The sequence below is a fragment of the Bos taurus genome, chromosome 15 (genome assembly GCF_002263795.3).
Source record: "Bos taurus isolate L1 Dominette 01449 registration number 42190680 breed Hereford chromosome 15, ARS-UCD2.0, whole genome shotgun sequence".
NCBI lineage: Eukaryota > Metazoa > Chordata > Mammalia > Artiodactyla > Bovidae > Bos > Bos taurus.
Genome location: NC_037342.1, coordinates 19,575,428 through 19,589,880, shown reverse-complemented (window position 1 = coordinate 19,589,880; position 14,453 = coordinate 19,575,428). Strand labels below are relative to the sequence as shown.

Below are 14,453 nucleotides of genomic sequence, written 5' to 3'. Positions count from 1 at the left end.
CAAGAGAAGCTGGGGACAAAAGGCTATATGATTTCGTTGTGTGACCAGCACAAAGGCAGAGCTCACATAAATTTTCTCATTAATACTTTAAAAAGTATAAAGCAGATAAAGTTACCTTCATTTGCTCCATGAGAGAAATCAAGCATGGAGAGGTGAAGCCCTTGCTTCATATTCACAGGTGAGACAGAGTTCAAACTGATCTCTCTGATGATCCCACATTGCCTTCCAAGACTGCAAAGGAAATAGGGTATTGCATGAGGTCCTGGGTGTGACTGACGTGGTTAAAACCCTTAAAAGAGAGTGATTGTCAAACGTTTGTGTATTTATTTATTGTGCTTCCTTCACTAAATGGGAAGATCTATCAGGACAGGATCATGTCTTTCTTTGTTCACTCTTCTTTTCCCTGTGCCTTGTAGATTGTATGGCAAGTAGTAGACTTTCCATAGATACTTTTGTATAAATGGATGTAAGGACAAATAAGATGACGGGCCAGGGGGCGGGGCGAGCGCAGCCCGGGGCGCCCGAGCAGCACGCGGGAAGCACCGCCGTGCGCGCCCCGGCGCCGGTCCGGGTGGGCTGCGGTCCGCGAGCCGCCGCGCCGCCGTGTCGGAGGCGGGAGGGGCCCGGCGCAGCCATGTTAGTGGCGCGCAGTATCGCGGTGGAAATTTTTTTTCTTAAAAAAAAAAAAAAAGGACAAATAAGACAGTCTAGAAGTAGAGAAACATCTGTAAACAAGTAACTGTGATATAAGGTAAAAGATGATAATATTGATAAAAGAAATTTATCTATAATGCTCTGGGAGTTCAGAAAACGGAGGCATCTCTTCTGACTGGAGGAATCAGGAAATTCTTCCTGGCATGTGACTCAGTCTTGAAAATCAATGAGACTTTGGAGAATATAGATGGAAAAAAGAGTGTGCACAAAAAAAAAAAAAAGATAGGATGATCAAGTATACAAAGACTGGGAGTCTAAGATTAAATACAGAGAGAAGAAGAAATTTAGTTTGACTGAAATATAACATAGTATGAAAGAATGTTCTGGAAGTTTAGACTTAAAACTCCAGACTCCAAGGAACCTACAGTCCGGCTGGGATGAGAAGATGTGACTGCTAATTAATACATCAAAGGAGTGGATAAGATAGGCATTGTTCTGAACACACCACCCCAAAACTTAGTCTTAAAACAATGATCATTTGTGTAGCTCCTGGATCTGCAATTTGAGCAGAGTTTAGCAGAGAAAATTGATTTTATAAGCATTAATCAGTAGAGGGGTTCAGGAGTGGGAGGGAGGGGTTGAATAATTAAGGGTAATTCACTTACATGTCTAAAGATGTTGATGTGAGCTCATAATTGAGTTCTTAGCACCTCCTCTGGGCTATCAGTGGAAATGCTTACCTGTGGCCTCTCCATGTAGCTCAGGCTTCCTCACAACACAGTGGCTAGTTTCAAGTTCAGGCATCTGAAAAGGACCAAGTTGGAGGCATATTGCCAGTTTACACCTTAGCCTCAGAAGTCACATAGTGTTACTTTGCTTGTAGTTACAGGACCACTAAGAATCAAGGGGAGGGAACAAGACCCTACTTCTCAATGGAAGGAGGGTCAACATCACTTTGTAAGCAGAGGATCTGGGATGGAGTATATTGGTGCAGTCATCTTTGAAAAATACAATTTAAAGGTATGTTCTATTTTAAGTCTGCTGACACCAAGGGGTAAATGGAGCTATAAAAATATTTGTCCTTGCATCAGAGGAATATAGAGTGTATAAGTGGCAGGGAATGGAGTGGGTGAATGTGTACATTGGTTGGTTGGGTGGAGAGAAAGGTGCATATACAGTGCCAGTAAGAATTCATATGTAGGAAGTGCTGGCTCAGGTCAGTATTCATCATGCTCTTTAGAGGAAGAATCCACTCTTGTTTACTCACTGAACTGGCATAAACAACCCTGCATATGTAAGACACTTAACTAAGATTTAATGAACAATAAAATCTGTTGTTGAAACAAAGAAGGCATAGATCTGTATCAGTCAGGTTTTAAGAATATATTGAGAGTGCTACTTGTTATTCAGTAGACCAGATTCAGTTTTGCCCAACTTTTGGAATGCCAGTCAAAGCTATACTTTTTCCAGTAGTCATGTATGGATGTAAGGGTTGGAGTATGAAGAAAGCTGAGCACAGAATAATTGATGCTTTTGAACCTTAGTGTTGGAGAAGACTCTTGAGAGTCCCTTGGACTGCAAGGTGATCCAACCAGTCCATCCTAAAGGAAATCAGTTCTGAATATTCATTGGGAGGACTGATGATGAAGCTGAATTCCAATACTTTGGCCACCTAATATGAAGAACCAACTCACTGGAAAAGACCCTGCTGCTGGGAAAGATTGAAGGTGGGAAGAGAAGGGGATGACAGAGGATGAGATGGTTGGATGGCATCACCGATGCGATGGACATGAGTTTGAGTAGGCTCCAGGATGGATGATGGACAGGGAAGCCTGGCGTGCTGTAGTCCATGGGGTCACAAAGAGTCGGACACAACTGAGCAACTGAACTGAGACTGCAACTGAAATGCCAGGTCAACATCCCTAACCTCATTTGTGCTCCAGAGTCAGATAGAAAGTGTAGCAAAATCCTTCCATTCATTGCTTATGGAAAGTGAAAGTGAAGTCACTCAGTCGTGTCCAACTCTTTGTGACCCCCATGGACTGTAGCCTACTGGGTTCCTCCATCTGTGGGATTTTCCAGGCAAGAATACTGGAGTGGGTTGCCATATCCTTCTCCAAGAGATCTTCCCAACCCAGGGACTGAATCCGGGTCTCCTGCATTGTAGGCAAACGCTTTACCATCTGAGCCACCAGGGAAGTCCATATTATTGCTTATATCTGTGCTCAAATATCTGAGAGTAACTGTTTTCAAGTATTTCCCCTGTAGTTTCAAATCCATATGATTGTTTTCCTGTGGTAGTTAAGTTCAGCCCAATGTAGGTGAAATTTATAATTCTACTTAAGTTACTTAATTCCTTTAATTTCCATATTATCTCCAAATTTCCTTTGCTATCCCTTATACTCTCTCTTAACTCTTTCTAATGTAAGCAGAGCTGACAGCCAGATGCATCAGAAGAATCCTCACAGGTCTGGTAGAAATCACCAAGGAAAGGAAAAAGCAACTGAATGAGTGTGTATGTCAGGCGTGGACAGAACTGGGTCAGAGGTGTGTATGAAGGTGAGCAGGAAACCAAGAAAAACTGTGCTGGTAAGAGAAGTCGGTGGGGAGGAAGCATCTCTGAGGTGTCTACTTCCTTGACAGCCCGAGTCTCTGTGCATTGATGCAGATTTAAAACAAGTATATAAGAAAAAGCCCATCTCTGTGAATGGATAAAATTTTGGCTCAACACAGGGTTAGGTGGGCTTACATTCTATTCAGGCCTTGTCTTTATTATGCTCCTCAGCTTTCACCCCATAATTGAGGCCTCTCTCCTTGTTGGACTGTCTGGCCCGGGTGGCTGTACTCAGCTGTCAGCAGCAGCTAGCTGCTGTCTAGGAGTTTACCCTGAATCAACAAGCAGCCCAGGAATCAGTAGTCCTCCCACCTGAGTAGAGATTGGCCTCTACACAGTGATCTCTTTATTCTCTTTGCACCTGTCGGACAAGACTTAGCGACCAAAACGACAACAATGGCATCAACTACGCTTCATAGTCTCTTTCTTGTCAGACACTTTTGGCTGATGAGAATTAATTTGTAAAATGAGATGTATTTATCATTTGACTTTTCATATAAACCTTTAGTCTAAACTCATTTAACAGATGCATTAGTATATGTTTCTCCCAGGAGGAAGCTAAAAACAAGGTAAATACAACACAGTTTGAAGAGGCATTAGAGCCGAGCATGGGATACTGTGAGAACCCAGAGGAAAACAGAGAGGAGCGTAGAAGTGACACAGGGAGGATTTCATGGAAGAGGAAGCCATTAAGCTCATAGACTCAGGATAAACAATTTCTGACACAGAAATGCAAGTCATGTGTATGGCTGTTTTCTCTGACGACTGGTAATGCACAATGACAGTTGTGCATTACTGCTGGCCTGACACATCTTCTCCTGCAGCTGTGAATGCATCATATACCTGAGAGGACTTCCATAATCCAGCTGTCCTCCACCACTTCTGAGGACAAAGAACCCTCTGCTGCCAGGGAGCATTTGATAAGGACACAGAGTTTGAAAGCCCAGCAAATAATCATCATTTTGTCTCTTACATAAAGTGGGAACAAAACTTAGCATGCAGGTTTGGTTGCTTGCTGGGCCAAGGAAACCACACTGTGATGAGTTTGTCCCTGTTCCTACCTCATAAAGTGGCATGTGGATTGCGGGATGAGAATCAGTGATGAATCTCTGGTCTGGCACTGGAGGGAGAGAAGGAGCCAGCTATGTCTGACTTCAAGGACTGTCATGATCAGGAACCCTGCTCTGGCCCTGAGCCTCTTGGGGAACTACTGGAGCATTTAGGATAGGGGAGGTAGAATGAAGAAGGGGGAGAAACCTATGATGATTCATAGTGGCAGTAAGGGCTTAAATCCTTCAAATACTGTGAACTACAATTTCCTAAGGATACTCTATCAAAAGGCAAAAAGAAAAAATTTCCCACAAGAATAGTTTACTGCCCTCCTTCTCCCTAAAATCATTACCCTTCCTTCAATCTCCACTCTGGCCACAGGGGAAAACTTTGGAGCCTGGCTCCTGCTCTTTCCTGGGTTGGCCAAAGTTATGTGAAGGAACCCTTTACTAGAACCAAAGTAATTAGAGTCTGTTAAAAGAAGTGCCCCTGTCCTGGCACTCATTAATTCGTTAGCCTTATAAACACATTTAGAAAAATAAACTTCTCAGAGAAGTTGCCAGGAGAACAGAGACCATAAAGAAAGACATGAGAACTGATGAATTAAGATGATGGAAACTGGAGGAAAATAAGGACCCAGAGGAAGAGTCATTTGGAGGGAAGGCAGACAGATCAGAAAGTGGAATTCAAATGCCGACTTCTTCCCAGGGAGCATCAGGAGGGCTCTCTGAAGCAGGGGAGACCCTGCTAGTCAGGGAAGTTGACAAAGGCACAGTTGAAAGTTTACCAAATTCAGACTCAACTGGATGTGAGTCTGACCTTGGCCGCTTGAATTCACTACCTCAGGCACAAGGAGATTGGCCAGGGAATGTAAAAGAATAATGCAATCAGAGGTGAGAGAATTTTCATCCCATCTCCTCTAATTACTTGCCATGTGGGCTAGAATGGCTGAGCCTCTTTCCTTGTCTGATCAGGAATGTCCTCATTATGCTCTCTCTATCTTCTCCACTGATCAGAAGACTTCAGTGGCATTTGAGCACACAGGAAAGCATTTTTGGTAAACTATAAGAAGATATATGAGGAAGGCATCAGCATTAATAACATTATCCACTATTTCTGTGAAAAGACAACTCAAATGTAGGATGATGGGTCAACAGATTAATCTTCCTATACTCTATTCAAAGCAAAATCTGACACCTAATTTGAGATATACTTTTTTCTTTCCTTAATGGAAAGAAAGAGGAGAAATGGGGAGGATGGTTCTTTTGGAAGATTTGCCCGTACTCTTAACTAATTTCAGACCTCAGCTTCAAAAGCAGTGAGTTGTTTCATTTAATCAGCAAGAAAGCATATCCCACAAAAGTCAGCTCCCTGAAGGGGAAGCTGCTCAGACACCGTTTCCATGGCTGCCGCTGTAACAATATTTTTTACTGAACTAAGCATTGCTAATTTTAGCCACAGATTATCTGGAAAGCAAGGAAGAAATAGATGAAAGGCAATTTTTACCTGAGCCACACTGAGCCTCTGAGAACCTTTACTGAGAAAGAGATGCTGCTAGAAAAAGCAACTACATAACTCCAAAGCCTTGGGGACATTTGTCAACTGCTCTCCATCAGCCTCTGGAAGAAGGAAGGAGGTACCAGTTTTCTAATTTAGGAAGAAATTGAAACTCATTGGTGAAATGATTTTATTCAAAAATACCACAGCTTGTATAAGAAAGCAGAATATCACCCCAGCAACCTTAATTCCCAGCCTGGCCTCTGGTCCCAGTTCCTTCTGTTAATGGTATGATATTTTCTTAGAGAGCTAAGCTATTTTGGATGCTGGTTTCAGTAAGCTGTCTCATGAAGAGATTCCCCCAACACCCGCCGCCCCCCCTGCAAAAAAAAAAAAAAATCTTCATTAAATGGACTGGAGGTAATGTTTGCAACAGGGTACCTTGATTTTGAACAAGACATTAAGGTAAAAAATAGCTATAGATAGACTCTGTCCCATTCATAAAGAGGCAGGGATTGCTTAAATAAGTGACTTAACTTAGCTACAAAGGATTCAGAGAATGGCAGATACATTCCTTACGATTTTAGCTGCTGCATCCTCCACAGGGAACAAATCCTCAGGCAAGAGGAATTTTTCAAACCACATTTGGAGATGTCCAGATATCAGAGTGGGGTACAAAAATAGTCCCTGCATGATCTCTAAATGAGGAGGAATGGGGCTTAGACAGCCACATCAGGCCCAGTGGGTGTTGGCTAGCTGCTTTAGCAGAAAGTGAAAGCAAACGTGTAGGAATTGCTCTTATGGCCTAGTAGAAGTACTGGTGGGTTTGCAGGCCCAGGTCCCCAGGCTCACTCTCTTGGGGTTGATTACAACTCTGAGGGTGAGATGTAGTCAAGGAGGGACTTTGGCAAATTTCAGGGTGTTCTGTTTTATCTTCCTTCACTGAATCCTTCTTTCAGACCCTCATTCATACTAAGGAATAGAGAACTAATAAAAGTAGTATTAACTTGCAGGGAATTTTTCTTACTAACCTAAGCCAGAAGCTAAAGAGAACTATTGGTGATCCCAGCAGCAAGGGGAAAAACAAACAAAAAAAAAACTTTTTGAAAACTCTTCTAAGACACAGACTGACTTCTGTAGTAGGAAACCTGGTAGTCTATTGGGAGAGATAGAAAAAGAGAGACAGTCACAAGCTGCCCTCCCCCAGGGATCTCTCATGATCTAGGGAAATTCTGTTCCGAGATTCCTATGGAATTCCACAAGATCACTCCAGAGTTGAATTAGACTCCATAAAGCAAGGCTGGGGAATATTCAAATGTAATGTCTAGGCTGGCCTTGTCCTTGAATGCGTTTATTCCCCCAATTTTTTCTTGCTCCAGGGTGTCACATAATGCCACAAATGGGGCTCAGATATCCAGCTCAGAGTGTGGTGGAGTCCAAGGAAAAATTCTTCCTGGAGGAAACAATTTCTGAGTAGAAGCTTAAAGGATTAAACTGTTGATTCTTTAACAGGTTAATCTGGGGGGAAAGGAAAGAGAAAGCATTCCAAGAAAAAGGACTATCAAAAACTAGGGTATGGGTGTTTTATTTATTTATTTTTATTTTTTATTTTATGTCTAAATACTATTTAGATATAAAAAAAGAACTAAATCTTGCCATTTGTGAGGATGAAACTTGAGGGCATAATGCAAAGTGAAATAAGTCAGAAATAAAAATACTACATATTCTTATTTACATGTGGAATTAGAATTTAAAAAAAAAAAAAAAAAAAACAAGCTCATAGATACAGAGAAGAGATTGACAGTTGCCTACAGTGGGGAGGTGAAGTATGGGGTGAGGTAGGGGTGAGTAAAATGGCAAAAGGTACAAATGTCCAGTTATAAAATAAGTCATGAGGAGGTAATGTATAGCATGGTGACCATGGTGAACAATATTGTATTGAATATTTGAAAGTTCCTAACAGAGTAGATCATAAAAGTCCTCATCACACACACATCAACTGTTTGTAAACTATAGAAAGTGAAAGTGGAAGTCACTCAGTTGTGTCCGACTCTTTTCGACCCTGGACTGATTCTCTAGGCCAGAATATTAGAGTGGGTAGCCTTTCCCTTCTCCAGGAGCTCTTTCCAACGAAGGGATGGAACCTAGGTCTCCTGTATTGCAGGTAGATTCTTTCCCAGATGAACCACCAGGGAAGCCCTTTTAAACTGTATGCAGTGTTGAATGTTAATTAGACTTATTATGGTGATCATTTTGAAATATATAAAAATATTCAATCACTACTTTGTATACATGGAACTAATATAATGTTATATTCCAATTAAACCTCAATTAAGAAAAACAAAAAAAAAACTAGGGTATGGGAATGTGGGAGGGAGCCTTAAAGGTTTCTTCAAGGCCTCCAAGCCTGAAGTATAGCTGGCTCATATGGCACATGGTGTGCCCTGCAAAGGAACTAGGATGTCTATAGGAAGTAGGAGCCACTGGGAATTGTAAGCAAAGGAATATCATGATAGCCTTAACATTAGAGAGAAAACTAGCTGTGGTGTGGAGGACAGATTTGAGGGAGCAAAACTGGGAGCAAGTCACTGTCATAGACACCTTCTTTTCATGTCTCATTGCCTCCTTTACTGTCTTTTTATTGTTTAGCTTTTGTTGTATTAACACATAGAATTTTTAAATAAAATGGAAAAATGATTATTATAAAACGTTGGTAAGTTAAAAAGTAGGATATAAAATTCGGGGTACAGTTTGATCTCAACCATGTATAAAGGCAAATAAAAATTATGGAAGGTGCTTTTCTGCTTGTGGAGGCAGCCGGGAAAGCATCATTGAAGTCTTTCCCCCCTGTCCACTGCCATCACGTCTAAGTCAGAGTCTCCCAAAGAGTCCAAACAGCTGTGGAAGCTCTTCATTGGAGGACTGAGCTTTGAAACAACCAATGAGAGTTTGAGGAGCCATTTTGAGCAGTGGAGAATGGTCACAGACTGTGTGGTAATGAGGGATTCAAACACCAAGCGCTCCAGAGGCTTCAGGTTTGTCACATACGCCACGGTGGAGAAGGTGAATATAGCCATGAATGCAAGGCCACACAAGGTGGACGGAAGAGTTGTGGAACCAAAGAGGGCTGTCTCGAGAGAAGGTTCCCAAAGACCTGGTGCCCACTTAACTGTGAAAAAGATTTTTATTGGTGGCATTAAAGAAGACAGGAAGAACATTACCTGAGAGATTATTTTGAAGGGTATAAGAAAACTGAAGTGATTGAAATCATGATTGACTGAGGCAGTGGCAAAAAGAGAGCCTTTGCTTTTGTAACCTTTGATGACCATGACTCCATAGACAAGACTGTCATTCAGAAAATACTACACTGTTAATGGCCACAACTGTGAAGTGAGAAAAGCCCTAAGCTGAGCCCTGAAGAATTGATGCTTTTGAACTGTGGTGTTGGAGAAGACTCTTGAGAGTCCCTTGGACTGCAAGGAGATCCAACCAGTCCATCCTAAAGGAGATCGGTCCTGGGTGTTCATTGTAAGGACTGGTGTCGAAGCTGAAACTCCAATATTTTGGCCACCTGATGCAAAGAGTTGAGTCATTGGAAAAGACCCTGATACTGAGAGGGATTGGGGGCAGGAGGAGAAAGGGATGACAGAGGATGAGATGGCTGGATGGCATCGCCGACTCAATGGACATGAGTTTGGGTGAACTCCAGGAGTTGGTGATGGACAGGGAGGCCTGGGATGCTGCGATTCATGGGGTCGCAAAAGTCAGACATGACTGAGTGACTGAACTGAACTGAACTGAAGCAAGAGATGGCTAGTGCTTCATCCAGCCAGAGAGGTCGAAGTAGTTCTGGAAACTTTGGTGGTGGTCATGGAGGTGGTTTTGGTGGGAATGACAGCTTTGGTTGTGGAGGAAACTTCAGTGGTCAAGATGGCTTTGGTGGCAGCCATGGTGGTGGTGGATATGGTGGCAGTGGAGATGGTTATGATGGATTTGGTAATGATGGAAGCAATTTTGGAGGTGGCGGAAGCTACAAATATTTTGGCAATTACAGCAATCAATCTTCCAATTTTGGACCCATGAAAGGAGGAAACTTTGGAGAAGTCCTGGCCCCTGTGGTGGTGGAGGCCAATACTTTGCCAAAGCACAAAACCAAGGTGGCTATGGTGGTTCCAGCAGTAGCAGTAGCTATGGCAGTGGCCGAAGGTTTTAATTACTGCTAGGAAACAAAGCTTAGCAGGATAGGAGGGTCAGGGAAGTGACAGGGAAGCTACAGGTTAAAACAGATTTGTGAACTCCACCAACAGCGGTAGCAGGGCCTAGCTGCTACAAAGAAGACATGTTTTAGACAGTACTCATGTGTTTGGGCAAAAAACTCAAGGACTGTACTTGTGACTAATTGTATAACAGGTTATTTTAGTTTCTGTTCTGTGGAAAGTGTAAAGCATTCCAACAAAGGGTTTTAATGTAGATTTTTTTTTTTACACTCATGCTGTTGATTGCTAAATGTAATAGTCTGATCATGATGCTGGATAAATGTCTTTTTTTTTTTTCTTTTTTAATGTGCTGTGTAGTCTCCTCTGAAGCCATTTTGGTAAACTACCCCAACAGTGTAATGTTAGAATTCCTTCAGGAATGATGCCAAGTTCCATTTGAAATTTATCTACAGCTGGCTTTGGTGGAGAAGCTGTTGTCTTCAGAACCTTGGTGTAGTTGAACTGACAGTTACTGTGTTGTGACCTGGAGTTCACCATTAAAAGGGTCACCCATACAAAGTCATGGAGGTTTTTTTTTTTGGTTATTAATGATTGTTGGCACATCCTATGAAATATATCTAAATTGAATTATGGTACCAGATAAAGTTATAGATGGGAATGAAGCTTGGGTATCATCCTTTATAATGTGTAATCAATAAAAGATTTAATACCCTCTTTAAAAAATTGTTGGAAGGAAATGCATCAACTTTGATCAGGGGCTAAGCATTTATCTTAAGAAATAATCAGCTGGATACAGGGGGCTATATTTAAGAATGTTCATTTTTATTTATAATGAAAAAGTAGAAGCAAATTAAATATTTATTAATAAGAGAAGTCCAAGATACTACAATAAATCTAAAATCTATACATATACACATTTTATTGTATGTTAATAATGTGAAAATATGCAATAAATATAGATATATACAAAAGGAAACGTCCAAAGAATTATAGAACATGATCTAAAATTTATGTATTTATGTATGTATATGTGTGAGTATGTACATGTGTGTTGTTGTGGGAAGTATTTATATATTATTGTAAGAGCATAAGCTTGAATCACAAACAGTAGCAATGTACCAATGAGCAAGTTTTCTATCCCTTCTGTTCCTCAGTTTCTTTATTCCTAAAATAAGGATAATAACAATAATAACAATACCTTCTTTAAAGGATTATTATGATGATTAAATAAATTAATATGTATAAAGAACATAAGTGCCTAGCATTCTTTTATGCTAATAATTACTGTTATGCAACAAAAATGTGAGGAAAAAATGCATGCTAAAATATTTTCAACATTCAGTCTCCAGGCTATTGGTTTTGAGTGATTTGTATGCATTTTATTTTGTGTTACAAGAATTTTATAAAAGCCTTGGGTTAACTAATGTTCAAGGGAAAAATGGAGCGGTCTATAGGGACACTTAATAAAAAAGAGTTCGTTTGTGAAGTCCCACCTCTAACTCATTCCATGAGTGTAATCTTGGCCTGACCATAGGACAGACCTCTCAGAGTCTGAGCTTTCCCATCCACTGGAAGTGAATAACCATGCTCTTCTAACTATCTTATAGTATTCCTGGAAGATATAAGACAATGAATATGAAAGTTCACTGTGAGCTATAAAATCCAGTAACATGCAAGGATTTCTTAATAAAGGAATTTCTTCAGTGACTCTATTTCTCATTTCTCTGCCTGCAAATTGCAGATCTCCTCAATGCAGGGGTCATGCTTACTGATTAGGTAATTACTGTAGAGTTTGCAGCTTTTAAAAAAGCAAAGGACTGTTTGGGATACATCATAGTTTTGCAAATCAGCAGCTTTGGATTATTGAGGGAAAGTCCATGTTACTTTGGGTTATCCATTTACTTCTCTGTGTCTCTTTCCTGTTGCCTACCTTTGCTTATTTTATTACTTATTAGTAGCTGGTTGTGAGGTAAAAAGGAAACTATAGAGGAATGAAGCACAAGCCATAACACAATGCAACTTTTAGTGAAAATAGCATTGGTGAGGGAAGATGCTGGAATTTGCTGTGTTTTTATGAAGGAGAACCAGTTAATCTGTGACTTTTATTGCTCCTTGATATAATGCTTGGGCAAAGTGATGCAGCCTTCCACCCATTCAGAGATGTGGTGTTGCTGCTGAAGGCTCAAGAAACTCCTTAGTGTTAAGAACGGGGCCTCCAATTTCAGGTTTGGTTATAATTCTCATGGCTATGCTCTGAGTTGAAAACATCTTCTCCCAGAAGAGTGAAAATACCCTCAGTCCCTGGTGGCACTCCATTATATATCACACCTGTGATCTTATAAACCTGGTTAGAGTTGCATAACCACCTTTCCACGACAGAAGGCTCTTCCGATATCTGACTCAAGGAAAATATGGATTTCTATCCTTGAAGGATAGGAAAGAACTCCAGGGACTTGTATCCCCTCAGGACATTCTCTCTCTTCTACATCTCCTTCATCAACTCCATTCTCTTTGGCTGATTGTCCTTGTGCCCCATGGCAACAAGAGTCACCAGAATTTGTTTTGTTTTGTTTTATTTTATTATTTTTTAAAATGTATTTATTTTAATTGGAGGCTAATTACTTAAAATATTGTAGTGTTTTTTTTACCATACATTGACATGAATCTGCCACAGGTGTACATGTGTTCCCCATCCTGAGACCCCCTCCCACATCCCTCCCCATACCATACTTCTGGGTCATCCCAGTGCACCAGCCCTGAGCACCCTGTCTCATGCATCGAACCTGGACTGGCAATCTGTTTCACATATGATAACATACCACAATTTAAACTATTTTTAAAAATAGTTTAAGCCTTATAACCAGAGGAGAGGATTCTTGCCTCTCTGAAAAAGTAATTCTTTTTTGGAGGGGCCTTTGTTGGTCAGTATGGTTGTTGACCTTCAAAGAACCGTGACTTTAAGATATGTCCTATCTAAGGTGTGTGATACATAATGTAAATAGATACATATAAATGATTAAAGAGCAAAAATTTAGTTAGACAACAGGAGGAGAGACGTTAGGTTCACTTTCTGCCCATGAGGGGCTGGGAAAATTTTTGAGTGAGACACAGAATTTTGTCTCTTCCAATTTTCTTGACTAATGGCACTAAATACGGAAACATATTGAAGTGTTATCTGAAGATTATCAATAATTGTTTCATCTGTGTATTTTAAAATTTAAATTAGCCATTTTATAAAAATTCTTCCAAAGCTCAAGATCAGTAATTCTTAAATAATTCTGATGTTGAATGTATAAAAGTATCATTTAAATAAACTCATTCAGAAAAGCACCTGAACCATGTGAGTGCAGCTAATAGTTAAATTTCTGTGCTCACAGAATAGTGTGAATGACACCTGGAGCTGTACAACATGACAGCCTTGTATGTGTGGGGGAGGTGGATGTATTTGCAGATACGGTAAAACTGCAAGTTGCCTACCCAATGTCCATTTCGTCTTTCCTCCCTACTAATAACATGCTGGTTTTCCTTCTGGGTTATAGAATGCCCAGCTAAAAAGAAACATTTTCCTGGTAGCTTGATGTCAGTGGGATATTAACAAAAGTTACTGGTAGAGTATCTAGGAAAACTCCTTTGGTCTCCGTCCCTACTTCTTTCCTGGATATGAATATGATAGCTGGGACTTCAGCAGCCAATCTGAATGCGTAAAAGACATGGGAGTGATGGTGGACAAGAAAGATAGGAAGTACTTGGGTCCTGAAGACCATGGAATGAAGTGATTATACCTGCCCTAAACTGTCCAACCTCTACACCATTTTTAAAAAGTGAAATCTTCTTTTTTTAATGTAAGGCCATAGATGGTTTGGATTTTCTCATTTATGTACCCAGTTAAAGAGTGACCCTTATAGAACATGTGTTGGGCAGGAGGTTTGGATGGAAAACCAGCACAGTTCAGGAAGGTCCTCAAAAGGCTAAATTCTTTGATATTTCTGGAATAGTTATGTGACAAGCCTGCCAGACATGAATGATATCCTAGGTTTCTCAAGAGTCAGGCATAGAGGGAAGGCAGAAATAGAAGTTGGGTATTCTGGCCACCGCTTTCTCTATGAGCTCCACACTCAGGTATAAAAGCAAGTTGACACTGTGAAATCAGAAAAATGATTTCTGGTGCTTCCCAGCCTTAGTACTGGTCCAAGAACTACAGGGCATGTGTTATGGGACAGTAAGAATAAAAAAGTATGTTCTTAGAGCCAGGTACATGGGGTTCAAAGTTTCATTCTTCCATCCACTAACTGTATGGCTTTGGACAGTTATTAACCTCTCTGAGACATTTTCCATGTCTGAACATGGAGATAATAAAAGCTTTCACTGGGTTTCTAAATGGACAAAACGTCTAGATTTTATGAACATCTGAGGTGAGACTT

General features: G+C 40.7%; 1 pseudogene; it reads left to right on the top strand.

Annotated features, from left to right (window-relative positions):
• The first annotated feature begins 481 nt into the window (after positions 1–481).
• On the top strand, positions 482–10,894 carry LOC786394 (heterogeneous nuclear ribonucleoprotein A1-like; annotated as a pseudogene).
• The last annotated feature ends 3,559 nt before the right edge of the window (positions 10,895–14,453 follow it).